At 37.3% G+C, this 15974-nt stretch overlaps 1 long non-coding RNA gene across 2 annotated transcripts; it reads left to right on the forward strand.

The window, feature by feature from the left end:
* The first annotated feature begins 11680 nt into the window (after window positions 1-11680).
* On the forward strand, window positions 11681-15649 carry LOC128548381 (uncharacterized). Of its 2 annotated transcripts, XR_008366994.1 has the most exons (5): window positions 11681-12119; window positions 13317-13430; window positions 13832-13935; window positions 14169-14272; window positions 14586-15646. It is a non-coding gene; the product is annotated as an uncharacterized LOC128548381 (long non-coding RNA). The 2 variants fall into 2 exon arrangements; XR_008366993.1 differs by lacking the exon at window positions 11681-12119 and having other exon boundaries at window positions 13057-13430; window positions 14586-15649.
* Window positions 15650-15974: the final 325 nt, after the last annotated feature.

Raw genomic sequence — 15974 nt, forward strand, 5'->3', positions numbered from 1 at the left:
ATGTGGTTTTTGATTCATCAAACCACTCAAATCAGAAATGATGTCACATTATAATTATTTTAACATCTTTTTACAGTTGTGTGTATTTGCACAGTGATGTAGAGTCACTTGCAGATGTCGTCATTTCTATGAAGTGGTTACAATCGGTTGTTCAGTTTTTAAGAATTCCCTCAGATTACTGTGCCAATGTACAACTTTGCACGATAAGAAATAGGGAATATACATCCGATTTCAAGGATCGTACTGTTGACGTCAATGTTCTTGCGACGTGCATTGGAACATTATGGTACTTGCTGTCCTGATTTTGGCTTTCGATGTACATCGGCGACAGAGTATTATGGAAACATTCAGGTACTTGCCCCCTCAAAGGTATTGAACAATCTGTGAATTTACCAACAGGAGCTTAACATAACTATTATATTGCCAGAAAACTCATAATCTGATCACTCCTGCGTTTCCTCCTGATTATGTACCCGTTCTGCTCGTTATGGGTTTAAGAGAAATAGGACGAGGGCTTTTTTCATGTTATCAAAATTGTCGCTGTTGTACGGAAAATGTCGTCATAAAGTCAAAGTTGTGAAGGACGTTTCAAAAATGAAATCTGTAGTTATGAACGAATTAATCCCCGTGACATCACTGCTACGAAGCGGACGTAAAGAATTTATATTTTGTTTTTAAAGTGTAATGAGGAGGAACGAATACAAACTTTGTTTCATGGAAGAGTTTACTTACTTGCAGTTTCAAATATGTATTGCAGGACTTCATACAACCACCTGCTGAGATTTTTGGAATATATTGCATTGGATATTTTCCACTAAAAAAAAAAATTTGTAACTTTGTTTCAAGCCGTTGCTAAAATTGAAACGCTTTGTAAGCATATTGCAAACATAGCTGAAGTTAAGTTCCTGTGGAAAACTCTTTGAAAAGAGATGGAAACAATGAGATGGTACTGCAGCATTTTATGAACAAATGTGCTCATATATTATCTACTGTGCTAAATACACAAGACAGTACTTACAACTATATTTAGAATTATAGCGTGTTTATCTTGTGTAGTTAGTAAATGAGTCTTTTTATGACCTAGGTCCATATTATTATCCTCCTTACACAGTAAATACAGCTCTCGAAATAAAACTCTGCTTTAGATGATACAATCTCTCGCATGTGTTTTCTCCTCTCTCAAAATTAATCGAGAAAAAAGTGTTAACGTAGGTTATATTATTCGACGAAAAGATGGTAAGTTGTAATACATATTCATTTTGTTATTTGTGTAATTACTTGTTTAACACCCAAACAAATGCACTTAAATGTGAGCATGGAGATTCAGATCATTCCTTTGATAAAATGAATCATTTGGGTTACAACTGGATTGATGGAAAAAAAAGTCAAAAGGAAATAAAAATTTTTCATTTAGATTCCAAAATGCCGCTAACAGGAAACACTTGCATTTAGCTTCTTATCATCCGATGAAATAAAACTTTTTTATTCTACTGTATATAAGGGAAGAGTGTCAAGTTTTATGTTATACTGGTTATTATCCAATTTATTCATATAACCATTTATTTATGAAACAGTTGTCTATTGCCAATTTGCCTATGTTATACATAAACTAAAAAAGTAAAGTTTGAATAGAGATGTATGGACAACCTTAATCCATAAAAAAAAATCACAACAACAACAACAACAACAAAACACACTTTTCGCTATAACCATGGACGATATACTAGCGAACTACTTAAGTCCGTTTGATAATTGATTGCAGATAGCAAATGATTTTCCAATGCCTGACTATTTACTGTCCTGTACGTCATTTTTTATTTTTATTTGTATAATTTTTCATGCAATTAAGTGTTATAACAAAAAAAAAATAAATCTGTGCTTGACTGTACTCGAAGTAATGCTGTGTAAAATTTATAATCTGGATTACTTTTTTGATATGAATTTCAGACATTCTTCTCTGTGGTTCGGTCACAAACAATCCCGCGGGCTTCTGAAGACGTAATACACAAAAAAAAATACGTGTATTTTCCTACAATGTTCTACCCTGGATCTTGCCGGTTTACGGCTTTTCGGCCACAAATAATTAACCCAACGACGCTTTCTTTTCTTTTGGGCAACATTCACTTTTTATACGCCGCCCCCAATACGACGTTGTAATAGTTTATTCAATATAACTATTGTATCAAGGGAAACACTATTACAAGTACTTTATTTCCTTGTTTATAACTCTTCTAAGATTTTATAAACTCAAGTGCGGTAATTCGTTCCACCTAAATGGAGTTTCACTTGCCATCGGTGGAGTTCAGAATAGTGTTTCTCTCTGTATTACTTGGTGGATAAATCCTGCCACAAATTCCCCGAATAGTGAGCCTCCTAACGTCCTATCTCAAGGAAGCCTCAAGTTCTCCGACCCCTTGCTTGGCGCATTCACCTGCCCAGTGTATGATGGTATCTCTAACCTTCCGGACATCGCCGAGAATACAATGTAACCCATTATATTTTTTTTTGCATTTGTTAATTCGAACATACAAACGGGCACGTATTTGCTCTCCATCTATCTAAACGGCTTTATAGTAGCCATTTATATTCCGTCTATAGCGTGTGATGTGTCGCTCTTCCCAATGCGGAAACTATGCGTCCGGAAAGTGACAATTTTTCAAATCCACACATGCGGACTGCCTTGGGACAATACAATAGCGTTATTATAACAGTAGATTGATCTGGGAGGCAGTATCGGTCGAGTGAATTTTGCCAGATCGGATCTCACGGGCAGCAAGCGCCGAGTGTGATCTGACTTTGCAAAATCTACGAGAGCCGAATACAAAGTCCAGATCTAGATACTGATATAATGACCCTTTTATTATACACCTTTACCATTTTGTTCTTGTTTAGTTCTGAAGAAATCTTCTATTGTATCGATATTGATTGGAACTTAGTGGAGTTTTTAATAGCGCTATTTTTAGAAATGTGTCGGATCATGATTATTATGAAAAAAGTCCGGCAGCATACAATATTGAAGGTACAATACGGAATTTAAGGTTCATTACGGAATTTTTGTCTGCCTGTTCATATTTAGTTGTGAAATACAAAGCCGATTTTTTTACTGAATTTTATTATAGGTATATATTAAATATGAAAATCTCGTGCTCGAGTAAATGAATAGAAAACTTCGAATCTTTGACGAATTATAAGATAACATTTGAGAGCACACACTAGGGGGACACATGTCCGAATCAGTCTAGACATGGCAATCGTAGCATAATCGGTGGACTGTTTGACTAGTTTTGTGTAAATTACTTTATCCGTGTGCTATTGGATTGTTATTTAAGAACGACACTTCTGCAGCTTGTATGGCCCTCTTTGGCTGCGTCACAGTTGTTAAAACTAACTCACTTACTGGCGAAAAAGCCAAAAAATAAGCTAAAATAATGGGCTACCTTGAAAAGAGTAGCCTCAAATTCATCAAATCATTACTACGGTTTAAAACTGAGCCACACGCTTTTTTTTAAGTAGGTACGTTATAGGTGCTCTATTGTCGCGTGTTATTTCTAAGCCTCGACAACCCTCAAGTAAATTTTTAACGATGAATAATTTCTTTAGGGTCAAACCAGTTATTTATCTTATGAATATCTGCGAATGACGGCTTTTTAATGTACTAAATTGGAGATTGATGAATAGTCCCTGTCCGAAAAATATGTAATAAAAAATAAAGTACATCTATTGGTGTGTTGCCGGCCAATTATTAGAAATTATCACACATTGACGAAATGTTCTAAAAGGATGTGGGCGCTTTTATGTAAGTGATCAGTGTATTCTGTGCTAAGGACTGTGTTCTAAAGGTTTGAAAACCTGGTTCGAAAGATACTCCATAGCTGGGAAGGTATCAGCTCTGGCCGCCATCGCTTCCAGTGCGAACTTCACGAAATTTGACAATCTGCAGACGAGACAGAGCCGTCACAATTATACGATTCCAATTATCTCGGACATGGGTCGTCTTTAACAGCAAATATTAAGATTCAAACTAAGCATTGTTGCATCACGGACTAGAAAATCATTACAATGTTCTGACTTCGAAGAAACTTGTATTAATGGATATGGACAACTGCCTGTTTATCCAGTGAAACATGTTTAGTTTATTGCGTAATTCTGTTCCCCAGATGCTACAGTATCAACAATTATAGGAAAAGTTCTAATACAGTGATGTCTTGAGTAATACCAGAAGTATGCCATGCCGATGGCCATTTCTGCACACTACCACTGAACTTTAAAATAACAACTAAATCTACAACTGCACAGCATCTGAATTCTATTGAACATCCTGCTTGGAACCCATCAAAAAGCGTTCATGAAATACGGATATTGACTATTGTATTTTTGAGAAAAAAATGTCACTTATTTTTGTAACCACCAAGTTTAGTCTGCCTTATTGCCTGCTTATCTAAGATAGTAAAATGGTTTTGTAAGTCCGCATGTAGGCGTTTATTAAAACCAACAAATGACCCGACCAGGGTAATAACTCTAGACGCGACACTCAACACTCCGATCAAACTTGCATGACTCTTAATGTAACCTTTTCTTTAGACAGCGTTATTCTGATTGTTTGAACTATACTCCTCGATTTTATTTACTGAGCATACACACTACCATTTCATCCGGGTCAGTTCGAGACCAAGGAAGCAAAGCACGGCAAGACTCCTTCATTTCCGCAAGGAAAACGAATGATTTTTTTCATAAGCATTGGTGATTGAACTGTATGACTAATCACCACCCAGTTAATCATCTAGATTAATGCAATATTTGTCCAGACGACATCTGCACTTTATAGAATTCCAGAAAAAAGGCGAATTTTTCAAAATGTACTGCCCAACTTATAGAAACAACGAAAGGCATACATTTGTCCACATAATAACTGCCATTGAATTTGAAGACGAGCTGATCAAAATCATTCGGAGGATGCACGGGGGAGTAACCGAAGGCGCTTTTTTTATATCAATTTTACAAATTTTACAACCTACCAAGATATTGCAACAGTTAACTGACTTCGTCAAATTGCGTTATAAAGCACGTTGAATAATTCCCTGATCTTGAAATCATTGAACGACTGACGAAAGATGTGATAAGTTGTGAATTAAACGAAATTACCACGATCTTTTTTGGGCACGATATCCGACCGGGGTCACACGTAATGTTGTAATCGGTATCGTGGCGAATGGCCCTGCTACCCTTTTGAGGCCAATTCTTTGTCAGTTTTCTGCTGTATACCTTAGGATGTGGAGGGCGATTTTAATATTTTTGCTTCAGAATAACAATGAGGCCCGAATTATGCAAAGGAGGAAACCTTCGTAAACCCCTATTATAAGCATGTTTATCTGGATGTTCATAAAAAAACGCAATTCTCTTTCAATAATATTTACATCAATGGCGAATCGGCAATTTTAAAAAGGTCTTGATTAAACAAATTTTCTGCTCGGTTTAGTACGGTATTCCCTTCTTGGAACCCTTTGTTCCCCTGAAAGGCATTCTACCCCTTGCATTTCGAAACGACGTTGGAGCCATTGTGCCTTTCGAAGTTAAACATGGTCTTTGGCTGAGGATAAACAACACGTTGCACATTATTATTATTATCTTGTAACCTGTCAGCAAATGACACTTCACCGGGTGAGGCTAACCGCAGTTGATACTTGCAGTTAGAGCAGTTGCAGTAACCTTGATTATAAATCATTGCATAAGTTTGATTTATGTTGCATCAACTGAGATGGTGAGCGGATTGGTCTTTTAAAGACATTGCATTCTCAACCATAAATATTGGTTTATTGACCCCCATGATGAAGGGAATGCTTCATCAATAAACGCCACGTATAACCTCTGGTCTATATGCTGCCCTCCTTATAGTGTTATATCGCCGGTTTTTAAAAGGATGCTGTTTATACATAAACTGCCATATTAAAAATCGAAACATGTCTGTCCATTTCTCAGTTGACTGCACCTTGTCCTTACATTCTCGTGGGTTTGATTCTATTTTACCAACCTGCTGTAAGGGCAACGTGCTCTGCCAGCGCAAATATCTGTAGATCCATCGCACCTTTAAGTAATAATGCCACTTTGACATATTCGCCCCGAAATTTTGTGCCATATACACTTTAGGATCATAGGACCGAAATGTCATCCCCAGACGCTACCATATATTTGAATTAGACTGGCACTTCTCCAAATGTAAAATTAGAGCCATTTTTGTTTGAGACCACCACACTCTGTATTATTATAATTTATAATTTTCCTTATTCTATTGTGGCTGATTGTTATCATATACAGAACCTAATATCTTTCTCAAAATCAATGATAGATTATGATTATCACCCTGCAATTTTTTCCTATGTCGCCGACGACAAATCCACATGTCCGCCTGGGCCCGTTCCGCCTCGTCTGGTCTGGGATGTCGCTGTTTCGTCGAATTCTTGGATCCGTGGATTTCCAAAACCAGCTTTTATAGTTGGAGCAGTGGTCCTTGTCCTTTTCCTGGTTCCCTGTACATCTCATTATTAAGATAAGTCATGGTTATTTGGCCCATTTTAATTTATGAAAGTTTTTCTTTTGGATGTCTGTTAAAGGAATCTATGGGAAAAGGGCGATGACGCACAGAAAACGTCATATTTGCTGACCCCGGAATTTCGGGAAAACGTCTTTCGGTTATGGTCAAAGGGGAAAAATAAATCTACCGCCCTTTCCCGAAAAAAACCCAAGCCCCGGGTAAAAACCCTTGCTCGCAAATAATATTTGTTATTGGGATTACGCCATAACGATAATTAAATTTTTTTTTATTTTTTTCTTATTTAGAAGAAAATTGCATCAATAAATAGAAGTAAATGTGGTGGGGGTGGAAATATGGGTCTGGGGGGGACCCATTTTTGCGGCATTTCACTAAAGTTACCTCGAATCAAAATGTCAATTGCTGTATCAAAGTCTGAGTAAATACCTTTAAAATAAAAAAATTTGTTGACTTTTGACCGAATATGTTGAAAGGGGGGTCGAAAAAATTTGAATCCAGAAATGCTATTTGTTTTCCACTCCCCCCCGTCCCCCCCCCCCCCTCCCAGTGTATGATGTGTAGTAATAATTTTTATTTAAATCAAACAAAAAAAAAAACAACAAAACGACAAACAAAAAAACCCAAACAAAAACCAAACAAAAAAAACAACTTGAAATGACTGTTAACCCGACTACAAATTATCAAATATATATTTTGATTGATTCTATTCCATTTCAGGTAATATGTTGAAAAATTCTTTGTCCCCGCCACTTTTACATTTACAGCGGGGTTTGGTTTTCCAGTGATTTCCGCGTGAAAAGGGTTTTTCAAGTTTACTTGAAAATTAAACAGTACCATTTCAATAACCGTGGTGTTGTTGAACAAAAGAAAAGAACTTGAAACTGTTTGGAAAGAGCTTAACCCCCATTTTCAACGGAGGGGGCTATTGATATATGGGGGAAGGTTAGAAATAAAGTGTTTTCAATCGAAAAGTCTGTCGTCAAATTCAAAAACAAAGGCAAAAAATATTTTCAAAACAAAAAAACTAAGATGTTTTGTCGAGAATAAATAGACTCATTCCAGACTGGCCAGAATTTTTTAGTTTTGAGTCAAAAAAGCTGACAATTTATTTGAAAAAAACCCCCTATGCAAACAATTGAAAGGAAACAGATTGAAAAATACGTGGTTCGTGTCTCAAGGACTTAGTTTGGAATGCAAAAGAGTTCAAACTTTCAAAAGGTCTTTTTGTACGACTTGAACAAAACCAGTGAATTTTCCGCTTTGCAAATACGGATTCAAAAATTTAATACGGCGTAGTGTCGAAGGTGCCTTCCCCATGTTTCTGACGGGGCAAAGGTTTGTATGTATCAATGACGCAATAGAAAAAAAGTTTAAATCGAACGCATGAAAGGGGTATGTAGGTTTAATCAGAGTTGTAAAATAATTAAGCGGTTCATGAGAAGAAGTCGTTTAAAGATTTTTCTATTTTTAGCTCTAGCGGCCCGTAAAAGGAGCCAAGTGCCCCCATTTGAACAGTCTTGGGAGAGGACCATATAACAATGCTACAGACCAAGTTTGATGAAGATCCATTAAGTGGTTCATGAGAAGAAGTCGTTTAAAGGTTTTTCTATTTTTAGCTCTAGCGGCCCGTAAAAGGGGCCAAGTGCCCCCATTTCAACAGTCTTGGGAGAGGACTTTATAATAATGCTACAGTCCAAGTTTGATGAAGATCCATCAAGCGGTTCATGAGAAGAAGTTGTTTCTAGGTTTTTCTTTTTTTAGCTCTAGCGGCCCCTTAAAGGGGCCAAGTGCCCCAATTTAAATAAATTTGTGAGAGAACCTTATAATGATGCTACAGATTAAGTTTGATGAAGATCCATCAAGCGGTTCACGAGAAGAAGTCGTTTAAATGTATTTCTATTTTTAGCTCTAGCGGCCCCTAAAGGGGCCAAGTGCCCCCGTTTGAACAAATTTGAAAGAGGACCGCATAATGATGCTACAGACCAAGTCTGATGAAGATCCATCAAGCGGTTCATGAGAAGAAGTCGTTTAAAGGTTTTTTTCTATTTTTAGTTCTAGCGGCCCCTGAAAGGCGCCAAATGCCCTCATTTGAAGAAATTTGATAGAGGACCTCAACAGAATGATACAGACCAAATTTGGTGTTATTCTGACCAGCAGTTTCAGAGGACAAGATGTTTAAGTAAAAATGTGGACGACGGACGACGGACGACGGACGATGGACAATCACCCGATACTTATAGCTCACCCTGAACCTTCGGTTCAAGTGAGCTAAAAAGAAAAGAGAAGAACAAAAATGCAAGTGACATTGTGAATTACCCAAAATGATTTGTCAAAAGGCAGATAGCAGTCACGGTGCTTTACCCGAAAGAGATGAATCAAAGCGCATGTAGTAATGTGAGTTACCAGAAGTGATTATTCAATGCGCATGTAGTGTTATACTTTACCCATCCAAAGTGATGGGTCAAGGTGCATGTGGCATTTTGTTTAACCCCAATATGAAACAAATTGTATTTTTTTCTGGAAAAGATTAACAAAAATGCAAAAGTTTACAATTCACTCCGTATTTTATGAGACTTAATATAGTCCGTACTATACTTTTTCTGTACGTATGAAATTTTGAAAACAATAATGATAATTACTATTAATTAAAGTACCAAAATGGGATTTGAAAAAAAGTTGGATTGCAAAGGATGTTTGTGGTAGAAGGTGGGGTGTTTTAGAGTGATTTTTGTCCGGGAAAAGAAGAAAAAATGACTGAAAAAAGACCCCCCCCCCTTTAAATGGGGGGTATTTTTATGGGTATACGTTCATTTTAGTACACGCTTGTTGCTTCAAATAAACCTTCATCAGCGGTAATATACATTGGAACAGAGATGAATGAGATGGTTGAGTTTCAACCAAAGATAAAAAATAATATTTGCATAAACTGACTTATCGTAAGTATTATAAAAAGCAGTGTGTTGTCTTCATTAAAATCAAACAACATGGATAGAAGACAAGATTCACAAGATAAACTACGAAAACAACGAAAGAGGAAATATCCTGATTGTCCAGGACCCAAATGCAACTGCAGATGGTGCTTTGATGATACATATGACATATATGATTCTGATGATGGAATCGGACACGGAAACAGACAAGAAAAAGAAGCAGAGCTCATTGAAAGAGGTATTTTGAAAGTTAAGAAAAAACCAGGTGGAAAACCACAAGAAGCGCGAACAGGAAAAGATGGCGCTTACATTATTAATGACCGTCCACATGATGAAAGATCTGGACAGTTTGAAGTCCCTTCCTTTTCAGACGAAGAAATGCCAACAGAAGAAGAAATACTTAAACCATGGCAACAAGATATCATACATCAGCTACAACAGCAAGAACAAAACAAGGATGGCTACATAGTCAACTGGATAGTAGATAAACAAGGAGGAAACGGCACTACTTACTTAAGTAAATACCTGTCAAAAAACAAGAATGCTACAATCCTCAATGAGGAAACTAAGAAGAAATTTCCTCACACACAAAGACATGGACAATTAGTAGTATATAAGTTAACAAAACCTAATCAACCTAAACAACTGTATGAGACATTGGAAAATCTACGAGATGGATGTTACATCCGCCTCGGATGTAAAGTATGCCCCTGCCCAAGAAGTCAGGTACTTGTACTTAGCAACCACATGCCAAGACTAGAAGCGTACAGCATTCCAAGATGGAACTTACATGAAATAAAAGACAATAAACTAGAAAAAATAGATGTTAAAGACATCTACCCTACTTACAAATACGCTTGTTAAGCCTATACCAGGCATATTACAAAAGCTTTAAGCTTTTCTGTAAACAAACGATTGCCTTTCCAGAAAATATCGGATGCGGATTAGCCGGAGGAAATTGGAAATCTACTTGGAGCACATTAAAAACTTTGCAAAAGATTACAATAAAACGGTGCTCATAATAAAGTATGACCACTGAATGCATGAGACATTCGGACACCGCCTTGGTTTACAAACACAGTAGAAGAGACATCACTGTTGCCAGTAATACTGACTTTTCCAAGGCAGTGCCAACTGTGTGCATTTTTTTCAGGAGAAGTTTGGCATGCCGCAGGGCGATATTTCGAGTCCAGATTTATATCTTTAATGTTTTAAAGAAATGTAGTATATAAGCGTCAGGAAGGAGTTCATCTTACATTCATTCATAAGTTCAAGATGGAAAATAGCTCAGTAGTATTCGACACAATGGCGAATTCCTTTAATACTGTACTGAGCGAGGCGTGTCCGACACATCACAAGGTGTCGATTAACGAAGCAAATATTAGTAGACTACATCTTGGAATTTCGGTAGAAACTTGGATGGAATTATTCACAGCCTACATCAAGAACAGGACAAGTTTGACTGTGGACTTCTCAAACATACCCGACAGTGAATATTTGATTGATGTAGAGTGTGCGTTACGTGATTTTCTGACTGCAAAGAAGTGTCTGTACGTTAAGTACGAGGACATAGCAAAAATAAGGACAGACTTGGATATGAGGTTATCTACCTGGATGTACATGTTAAGGAAATACATGAGTAATTATCATTCTGATATAGAACTCGGGTGGTGTGAGCACAGTCTGGACCCAAATTCGGACTGTACTTGTAAAATCACGACGGAACCCAAAATGACGAATGGAGCTGAAAAAGTCTATGTGAATATTTTAACATTGTTATTAGACCATCACGTTGTCAGAAACTGGAGATAGAAAACAAAGAAACTGGATTAACAGTTAGCAGAGAGGTAACGGTAAAGCCGACGCCAGATCAACCAACTGACCCTGCCGTTAGGGTAGTTGTCACATTAAACTGTACAGGAAGCAGTTCGGGTCTTCGTTAAACTATAGCTGCAACGAACGATTTGTATAAATTGACTTATTGGGCACCGCTTGGAGTGTTCAGTAACAGTGCAGTGAATTATTATTATTATTTCTATTGGTGTTAGTTATGATGTACCTTTTTTAGCCTATATGTCGACTTATTTATTTCTGAATAAAGAACCAAAAAACAAAGTGAATGTTTGCTCGAATTACTCTATCAGTAGATTTCTGTCATATAACACCTAAATACTGTTGTCAAAAAACGACGTTAAACATAAAACATACACTGAGTACTTAGACGTTTCGACGCACAACGAGGCATCGGCAATGATTTTCCATTTATTGACGTTTACGTCGCCATTGGGTAATAATCAAACACACAAGGAATGCCCGTTTCTTGTAATTATGATAAAAGAAAAGCGTTGGGCGCATTTATGATGCAAAACAGCTTATAGCTAAACAGCACCGGTTCAAACATTCTGTAAAATACAAAAGTCTTCGTTGATAAAATGTATACAAGACCTTTAGCACCATAAAAAACAGTAAAACAGAGAAGTCTGCGAAATAACTATGACGGTCAAAATCATTTTACCGCGTGCATATACAAACAGTGCGTCACAGTCACAACTGCATTGAACAAAATGAGAGTGCATATTTCTCTCTGAGTTTTGGAGCTTTATGGAATAATTTGGACGATTTGGAAGTAACAAAATGAAAAGGTTGGTGGATTTTATGTCAGCGAATGACATATTCTTGCTTTGATAAGTTTGTAGTAGGAAGAAAAACTTTATTTTGACTTTTTTGTGCAACGTCATATGAGCAGAATGATGCAATTTTTGTCAAACTTTGAGAGCTTCTATTTTGCAAACGCGTGTATGTAAAAAATATCTCTTTTAGGACAAGAAAGCCTGTTCGCTAGCGTAATGAATGCATGTAAAAATCTTGTTCTGAAACACTTGGTTATATGTATTTTTTACCATGAAAAATTGTTCTAATTCGTGCGAAATGCTCGCGAAAATGAGTGATTTTGAAACGTAAATATCTTATTCACTTCTCAATGAAAATTCATGTTGTTGGTCTCATTCGACAGCTAAACCCTTTCTTGTTTCGATGTTAATTTGTCAAAATTTACACAAATCTGGAAATAGATGATTTTTAGCTCAGAAGTGACAGACCGTATTACCGGCATAACAATGATGCGCCATTTGCAAAGTTGCAACTTTCAACCGTCGTAGTTTTCTAATGCACGAACAGAAATAATATCTGCTTTAGAATCAGAAAGCCAGTTACCCAGCCTAATAAATGCATGCAAAGATTTTGTTCCAAAACATTTCGATGTAGTAGATTTTTAACTCTGAAAAAAGTGACGGAATTCGTCAAAATAGGCACGAAAATGAGTGATTTTCAGACGTGAATATCTTATTCAATCTTCGATGTAAATTCGTGTTCTTGGTCTCATTCTATAGCTAAACCCTTTCTTGTTTTATGATAATTGTGTCATAATTTACAATCTTAGGGAAAGACTTAATTTCTAGCTCAGAAATGACACACCACGGTAAACAACAAAATGGCCGCTCCGTGACAACAAAGGTACATGTTTGGGCGATAATTCTGCAAAAAGTAAACAAGATACCACAAAGACAAATGTCTCCGCTTTACAATGAGACCATTTTCGGCTTTCTGCGATCAGAATTGACTTCAAAACATCGATTTCAAATTGCCCTGTCGTTCACCATCTCCGAACTTTTTCTGGAAACCCAAGTCTAAAATTAGACCGTATTTTCCGAAATCTGGGCGGTGACCTGGGTCACGTGGGGTCAAACGTGAGGTCAAACTAGGTTCAGCAAGGAGCGGGAGTAATGGCTTTGCGCGCGAACGTATCTCTGTGGAATAAAATCATTTTCTTGTGCTTGCAGATGGAGGGAGCTGAAAAATCTTTATGACAAATTACGTCTCAGAATGTCTGCCGTCGAAAACTACCAAGGATGGACTGGGATGGCAATAACAGGAGACGAAATCTGCATGCAAAGGTAGGTCGGTTTTCTCTTCGAGTTTTATTGAAATTAAAAATGGCTGCCAGCCGAAGCCGGGTAAATTGATAGCGTCTGAAATACGTTATGGCATGCCACAAGGTGGAATCTCTAGACCCTGTGTTCAATGTTTTGTGGTCTAGAAGAATAAATAAGCATTTTGACGGACTGAATTAGGAATAATTTCAGCTTTTTAGAGGCACCGAATGCATGTTTCGGCTATCACTGTTGATTGTCATATGAACTAGCCAAGCTTTTTGAGATGCTCAGTTATACATAATGGAAACATTTCTAGACCAAATTTTGTCTCATATTTCGTGTGTAGAAATGAATAGGCTATTTTGCAGAATGCATTATCAAGAAGTACTGATTTTCTAATGCTTTGCTTATTGTTTTTTCAGAGAACTGTATTGATTTGAACAGGCCAAGATGTCTCAAGTTTTACAAGTATATGGAAGTGGTGTGTGACTGATTTTCCACAGCAAAGTTATGGAGACAAAATGAGGTAGGCATTTCACAAATACTCAGCAGATAGATTAAAATTTCAACAAGTACAGTGTCATTCCAGCTTTATGCTTGATACTTGAACATTTCTTGTCATAAGTTCTGTAAAGCTAAAAAAAACTAGACCAATTTTTGTATCATTCATTGTGAGTAAAAATGCATAGACACGTGGGCACATTGAAGTGTCAAGAACCACTGATTTTCTGACGTTTTGCTTATTGTTTTCTTTTTCAGAGCACTGTAATGATTTGCACAGACCAAGATGTCTCATGTTTTACTTTCAAACTGAAGTGATGGGTGACAGGCTTTTACTAGCAAAATTGTGGAGGAAAACTCAGGTAGCTATTCATTTCACAATTACAATGCTGTAATTTCAACTTAATGCTTGAACATTTTTGTCATAAATTCTGTAAGGATGTAGATGTTGATATTTTGCTAAGCATTTCAGTATCAAGTGTCATTCTACATTTGATTTTGTGTTATGCAGAAAACATTAAAATATGAGCAATATTATTTGTTTAGTTTCAATTTTTCAGAGCACAGAACACAGAAATATCTTGAATTTCAACAAGCATAATGTCATTATAGCTTCATATTGTTGAATTGAATCACTGTCATAAATATACTAAGACTTATTCATTTATATTATAGGCTGCCAAACAGACAAGATGCTAGAGTTCACAGTGCTGTGTGCTTTTTTTTTGATGAAAAAAAAACAGAGATAGACATTTTGCCATTGAAAATAATAGACTCTGATGTATTTCGTATTAACGTGTATTGTTTTCTTCTGTTGATATCTGCCCGTACAAGAGGCAATGCCCGTAAAAGAGGCACTACTATTGCTTGAGTTTGCTTTTTCATTTATCAATAGTAACAACAGTCACTGTAGAAAATTACTCCGAGATCATGAGTCTTATAGCCTCTCCTGTCTGTCCGAATTTATACTATGCCGACTTGTTTGCCGGGTACACTGTCCATACCCAATACTAAAAGATAAGGGTATTCACCAGTGTGAATGAACAAGTTCACTCACGCTGGTTGTACCTTTGCTTATTTAGTGTACTTATCAGACAAGTTTGGCCTTTAACATCTCGGAGAAATATCATACATCAAGTAACTCTTTTGACCCGGAGACATTCTTGCCCCAGATCTTGCATTGGCAAAATCTGTGACAAAAATGTCTTCGAGTCCTCTGACTCTTCGAGTCAAGTGGGATAGAATCGAACCCGAACAATCGATTGTCATTTTTCTTTCGTTATGCTGCGAATGGAAAAAGTCCCAAGTATTTGCACAGAATGTTTCTCGCTCCGTTGACGTCTCGATGAGTTTTGTAATTGCAACTTTCACAAGTAAACGTTTCCTTTCCACCGAGTTTGTTGTTCTTCACACCGCAATTACCACAGGTCTTTGATGTGTAACGTTCGTCTTGTGTGATCGCTTCGCAGTCCGTGCCACGAACTCTGTGTAACAGTCTCTGTCTGAATCTGTAGTGCTGCCAACACAGCAAATCTCTGTTAGCTCTTTTGGCAAGATGGTTCGGTCTGTCTTTTCTCACGATGGACGAAACCGATATCTTGCCAAGAACGACCAGTTTGTAATTCTCGACCAGGTACGAGCACAGCTTCAAGTGCACGTCGTCGACGTACGTTTTCAATTTGAGGTGCAGCTTCTTCAGTTGTCCGATTCTGTCTTGCACCGCTTGCTTCTGCTTTTTCTCCCGAGCGCACGACAAGAGACGGTGAACATAATCGATCTTGTCATGAAATTCGTAAATGACTTTTTTCTTGTCTGCCTCCGGTCCGATTTGAAATGCTTTTAAGTTGCTAGGATCGTAGCACGTCGCAAACGTCCTGCCTCCCGGATCGATTGAACATATCGAATCTGAAGTTTGCACTTGTATCTGTCGCGTACATATTGGATCGCACGGAATCTGCAGTATGAATTTCCCATTCGGACGTTTGCATACCTTCATGTCGTGACTCAAAGGTGGTATCTTAGATACATTTTTCGAAAGCCTGAGAAACCTTTCTTTCCTGTCCT

This window comes from Mercenaria mercenaria, chromosome 14, assembly GCF_021730395.1.
Source record: "Mercenaria mercenaria strain notata chromosome 14, MADL_Memer_1, whole genome shotgun sequence".
Classification (NCBI taxonomy): Eukaryota; Metazoa; Mollusca; class Bivalvia; order Venerida; family Veneridae; genus Mercenaria; species Mercenaria mercenaria.